A 6000-nucleotide genomic window follows, 5' to 3' on the forward strand; every position below is an offset into this window, starting at 1 on the left:
CAAAGAGAGTTTCAACTAGCGGTTAAAATGGTCCAAATGAAATGTGAAAAACAATCCAGTTTACCATTATGTATATTATTTGACTAACTTCAATCCTATTGATTTTATAACTTTTTTTTTACCTTCTATTTAGGATTTCCTTGGCTATAGCTCACCAAGGAATCAAAGGTAAATCAAGTTCATCAAAATTTTGCCTTTCCTAATTACCAGAAGCAATGCCAGGCACAGTAGCTGAAGCCAGTAAGTCTCATACTAGTATTCCCTGTAGAAAGGAATATTTAAATCTCCAAAATGTAAGATCATTATGAAGAAAATAATTTCTAAAAGACCTGCCATTCATATTTTGAGGAGAGCTCTCAATCTGAAGGATAATCACACCAAGCAACTTAAAAGGAGACATCAAAAGTATTTACCCATCGGGCAAATCACATGCTGGCTTATCACTCTTGAGGCCAGGGATGCCCGATGCAGCCCAACGTGTCTTTCAAAAATATTTAAATAGTTCACATAAACCTTTATACTAATCATTCCTCTTACCCCAAGTTCACAGAAATAGTTCAGTTAACCTTATACACCAATGGAGCAGGTTATTGAATATTTAGTGATAAAGAAGTGCTAAGGAATGGCATGCGAGCATTGTAACACATTCACCTTCAGCTAGAGACAGCACAATAATACACTGACAGACACAGTTCTAATGACATCAGGACCTGTGGAATGTATGACTGCTAGGAAACACATGCTGCTAGGAAACAAAGAACAGATCTGATCAAATCTTCTAATGTAAGGACTGGGAATCATGGCGATTAGATCTTCTAAAATGAGAGCACAAGTATTCTTTAATCTTCAGAAATATTTGCAGGTGTAGGCTCCAATACATACGCTCTCAAAAGGAAACAAATATATGAAGCATGATTCTCAAGAATTCTCTAAGTTTTCTCTTAAAATGACTACCACTAGCAATACCTCATAAAAATATAACTTAAAATCAGTCATCGATGACTCTGTATTCCTTTTTATTGTTTTCTTTTTTCTTTTTCAACCTGAGCTTTTTCAAGAAGACCAAATCTTAGAAAGAAATCTAGAGATTATAGTAGCTAGAAACAAAGTACCTTTTTACATTTGCAGTGCTATACTTTTTAAAACAAAATAGAACATGGCCATTTGCAACAAACACCAAAGCAGTCAGATCTTCTCTACAACTAAGACATTTAATATATATTTAATTATTGAAACTGAAAAGCAGTTTCAACTTTGTAAAACTGTTTATCTTTGTACATTTTTAACCCTTGTTTTGTTTACAAAAAAAAAAAAAAAAAGCTAGTGTGAAACAAAACTGAGAGATTAAGAGATATTTCAACACAGATATCCTTTTAACTCCTACACAAATTATCTGGAAACCTCTTTTGGTGATCCTATAAAAACTGACCATTCTATCTGTAATCCACATAACAGACAAACTGGGTGCTAAAACTCCAGGTCATTTAGTATAATCACAGGTTGAAAAAATTCCCCAGGGAAATCTGGCTAAATTCTGTTTAATCTCATAGGGCAATAAAGAACATTCTCCAAATGAAAAATTACTAAAGAAGTGTTTCTTTGTAGATTCTAAAATGACATTATTTAACTAGTGTTGCTAGCCCATATGACACTAAATTAGCAGACTGCCTGTTTACTTCGGAGCACAACACAGAAGACAATTTTTCCTTCCTGCTAGAGTCTACGCTTCTCCCCATTTCCCCAACAGCTGGTTGAAAGGATGTAAAATCAGAGGTGCAAGAAGGTTTATACTTCCTAATGAGTAATCCACCCAGGAAAGTAAACACAACAGACACCACTAGGTTCGGGTGTAAAGGAGACTGTGGCAGGGCTGCTTACACCGTTGTTTACAATGTGCTCCAACTACCGCAGGCAGGATCACACACAGGCAAAGGGAGGAGACAACCAGAGGTGGCTCGCATGCCTGGAGTTCACCCAATTGCTCACCTATCCCTGGCCATAAATAAAACAGCGCACGTTTCTATGGGTGCGAGGAAAGTGACCACAGAATTCCAGAAACCAGAGGTTATGGGGGCTTGACTCGGTTATTTTAATCTTCCCAAGAGATGATTACTCTTGGTCCTCATCAGGGCCAATCTGGGGTGCGTGGCGCGCTGCACCAGCGATTCTCACGCGCCGCACGCATCTAGCCGAGTTGCTCCTCATTGGGAGAAAGGGGACACCGTGAGGCTTTCCCGCTACCCCTGTGGGGCCCCCGCGGCCTCCTCAAACCAGATTTTCCAGTTAAGCGGATCCCAGGCGATTTCGACAAGCCAGCTCTCAGATCAAGTACTATCAGCTCAGTCATCCCCGCAAATACCTCCCGGCCAGCCCCAGAGCGCACGAACGCTGACAAACAGACACGCACACGCTGCACCGCCGTCAACTAACCCTGGTAGTGGAGGTCGCCGCAACCCACACACACATACACACCCACCCTCCTATACTGCTTGGGGGCCTGGCACACTTAGCAGCTGCTGAGCTCCCGCGGCGCGGGCGCGGTGGCACCGACGCTCCGAGGCAGCCCGGAGCTTCCCCTTCTCCCGTGAGAAGCTCCGGGGCGCCTGCCCTCCTACCTGTAACCCAGTCGACTGAGGCCACCAATGCTCTGCCCACCCCGCCTCGGCGAGTCGGCCGCCGGGTTTCCTGCAACACCGCCCCCCGCCCCGTGCCCACCCCAACACCGCGCCGCCCCGGGCCACCCACGAAAGTGGCAGCTTTCTCCAACCAAGCCGCCTAACAAAGCCTGGGCAAGAAGGTCTAAACCAAACTGCCGTGAAGGGGACACAACAGGAATAGTGCGGGGAGGCAGCGTGGTTCTATCAGTCAGGGGCGCGACCTGGGCAAACACGTCCACCAAGGGTTCTCCAGACTGGCGTCTAGAGACGATCGCGACAGGCTCGCCTCCCCGTGGTCCGCATCACCCTAGAGCCCAGCTCCTCACCCTGTGTCTTTCGGTCCTCCAGCCCTCTCCCGCCTCCAGCCGCACCGGCTCCGGGCCGGCGGAGAGAAGGCGCCCCCTGGTCTGCTTTCAGGCCCCTCCAGAGGATGACACTGGGGTGAGAGAGGAGGGAAAAATTCCCGGGGGTGGAAACCGTTCCTATTCTCCAGCGTGTTGGACTGAGAATGCGCCGAGTCTGCTCTCCCCTTCATCCCGCTTAGCCGCCAAATTTCCCAATAGCTGGAAAAAACTCGAACCCGTGCCAAACCCCAGCGCCCACCAGCCAGGAGGCTCCCTTCCTTCCCCGCATCACAATCGGATGAATGTGTGTGCCGGCGAGTGTGAGTGGGAGGATGAGTGTGCGTGAATCCTGCACCCCAGCCCCGGCTGCCCGACCCGTGGTAGCCGGCCACCACTATTAGGAAGAGTGAAGATAATAAATTACCTTTCGTAACCGCCGGTCCCTGAGATCGTCCCATTAGTTGCTCAACAACCTGCAGCGGGATGCAGTTTCCACAATCCAGCCGTGGAGCCCGGGGCAAAAGACCCACCGGCCGCAGCGAAGACACCCCCGCTATAAGCGGCAAAGAATGATAACCAGCGCGCAGAGGGGCAGCAGCAGGGTGGAGACCCCAGCCAAGGAAACAACAAAAAGTCTCTCCTTCCCCCTTTTCTTCTGCTACACAGCCACGGAGAAAACAGAAGACGGGGGGAAAGGCAAATGCTCGTCTTCTTTAATGTTTCCTAGCTTCACACACACCGAGGGGATAAAAACGGAGCCAAGAGAGAGGAGGGTTCAAATGTCTCTCCCAGTCCACAGTTGCACAACTTCGAAGTCAAGCTCTGTCTCCAGCAGCAGCTGAGGGACCCAAGCGGCAGCTATTAACATGCGGCATTCATAGCTGGGGCTGCTGTGGCTGCTGCTGCTGCTGCTTCTGCTGCTGCCGCCGCTTAAGAAAAGACGCTGCTGAACAGACCAAAAATCTTCCACCATCCCCCCAGCCGATCTTTATATCCAGTTATCCCACCCCACCCCCTTCCTTCTTTTTCTTCTTCTTCTTCGTCCTCCCCTTTCCGCCTGGGAGCGGGAGCGATGGAATAGGTAGGGGGAGCCGCGAGAGCCAGGGGTGGCTTTTTCTCCGCCAAACCCTCCTCCTTCTCCTTCTTCTTCCGAGGTTCTCTCCCCTGCTGAGGGTCTCCTCTCGTACCCGCAACCTGTGCCGAGAGCCGGAGCGAGGGCCACGCAAACTCCTTCCCGGGTGCACAGCGGGGGCGCACGGGCGGAGAGGGAGCCCGGCCGCCAAGGGCTGCGTCCAGGGAGCCGCTGAGCCCCGAGCCCGAGCGTTGGCCGATTAGCTCGCTGGCCGGACCCCGCAACTGCGGGCATGTGGGAGCTTCATTGCGCGGCCCCGGGCTCCGCGCCGCCGCCGCCGCTTCGGTTCTTTCTCTTCTTCGACTCCCCGAGAGCGAGCAAGGTTCTGGCGCTCTCCAGACACGCACACTCACACACGCGCGCACACCCGAGAGAGCTCCTGCCAAAGCAAACCGTGCAATCCGCGCGCGCGCACAACCGGAGAAAGAGGACGGAGGCAAAAAGAGAAGAAAGAAAGGGGAGGGGGCGAGTCACAGGCAGCAGCAGCAGCTGCCGGAGCGGAGGCAACATGCAGTCCGAGGAAAGCCAGCAGCGGCAGCGGCGGCGCCCACCCGGACCAGCCGCAGCATCTGCATCCCCACTCCAGGGAACTGGGCGAGCGGTGCGGAGCAAGCAGGCGACCCGGCACCGCGATCGGGCGACGCGCGGAGAGCCGGTCCGAGAGCGGACGCGCTGGGGCCGTGCAGCCTGCGCGCGTCGGACACTGCCGGGGCCGAAGCCAGGGCCAGAATGAGCTGCAGGCGGGCGAGCTCCGAGAGCGCTGAGAGCCGGGGAGGGGGCTCTTGCTGGGGGAAGGTGGTGGCAATCAAAACCCGGATCTGGAGTGCGTTCGGGCTCCACCGCGCGGGCTCCACCTAGCAGCTCGGCTTACGCTTGGAGGTGGGAAAGAGCGGGCTGCTACAAAAGAGGCTTCCCTTTCAGGGTTTGTCAAACAAAGGGTACCTCTCCTCGCGGCTCTGAGGTCTCTCTCTCGCTCTCTCTCGCTCTCTCGCTCTCTCTCTTTCTCTCTCTTAGTCCCCTGGTCTTTTCTTCCTCCACTCCACCCCAGGTGAGTAACCGATAGAATGAAAGTCCTGCCAATGTCCCTTTTTCCAGGTGCAGATTATTCCATATTTTCGGGTAAGGAATCCAATGCGTTTTCCGCCTTTGGTCCATTTTATGTTCCTTCAAACTTACCTCGATGTACAAGTTCATTGCAGACTTTAAAGTATCCTTCTCTGAAAATAGGATATGGGAATTCAACTATTTTATTTCACAACAACATCAATAAAAATTACCCTAATGGGTATAGAAAGGTACCGATTTCAAAGCCGGTGCCCTCTGATAGAGGAAAAGTCTGCTCAGGTTAACTGAGTTACCTTGGTCAATTACTGAACCCTTTTTGCCTTCTTTGTAAATGAGAGGGTTAAGTAGGTAATTTCTATAGTCTTTTCCTGCTTTAAAACTTCATGATTTGAAATGGCCAAGGTGTTTTCTATGTTAGTAAATTTCAGTTATGGTTATGAGAGAAACTAAGATATATGTATCCAGCAAGCACATTATATCTAAATTGTATTGGAATGTATATATTCAGAATGATCTAACACCCTCCCAGAGCTCTTAGGGAGGTAACTTCAACCTCAGCACGTTGAAAGAACTTAAAACCTCATTAGAATTAACAGACCATACTCAATACAAGTGACTATCAAAATCTCATTCATTCTTCAAAGCTCGATTCCAGTGCCAACTGCTTCAAGGAGACTTTTCTCACCAACCCCAATCAAAATAATCATCCTTTCCATTATGTTCCCATAGCAATATAATGGTGGTATCTCTACAATAACCTATTTCATTCTGTCTTTTTCTTGTTCTTTTAAAATAATTGCTT

General features: G+C 49.8%; 1 protein-coding gene across 23 annotated transcripts in view; it reads right to left on the reverse strand.

Annotated features, from left to right (window-relative positions):
* Nucleotides 1-4929, reverse strand: part of ADGRL3 (adhesion G protein-coupled receptor L3) — a 748795-nt gene extending 743866 nt beyond the window's left edge. For 10 of the 23 annotated variants that reach the window (XM_019743750.2, XM_074324498.1, XM_074324499.1 and 7 more), the window contains exon 1: nucleotides 3426-4926. The gene's annotated coding sequence lies outside the window, so the exon portion shown is untranslated. Of the gene's footprint in view, nucleotides 1-2983; nucleotides 3261-3425 lie in introns of those variants that run through there. The other 13 variants (XM_074324502.1, XM_074324500.1, XM_074324501.1 and 10 more) reach the window with 5 other exon arrangements.
* Between the last annotated feature and the right edge of the window lie 1071 nt (nucleotides 4930-6000).

This window comes from Rhinolophus sinicus, linkage group LG02, assembly GCF_036562045.2.
Source record: "Rhinolophus sinicus isolate RSC01 linkage group LG02, ASM3656204v1, whole genome shotgun sequence".
Classification (NCBI taxonomy): domain Eukaryota; kingdom Metazoa; phylum Chordata; class Mammalia; order Chiroptera; family Rhinolophidae; genus Rhinolophus; species Rhinolophus sinicus.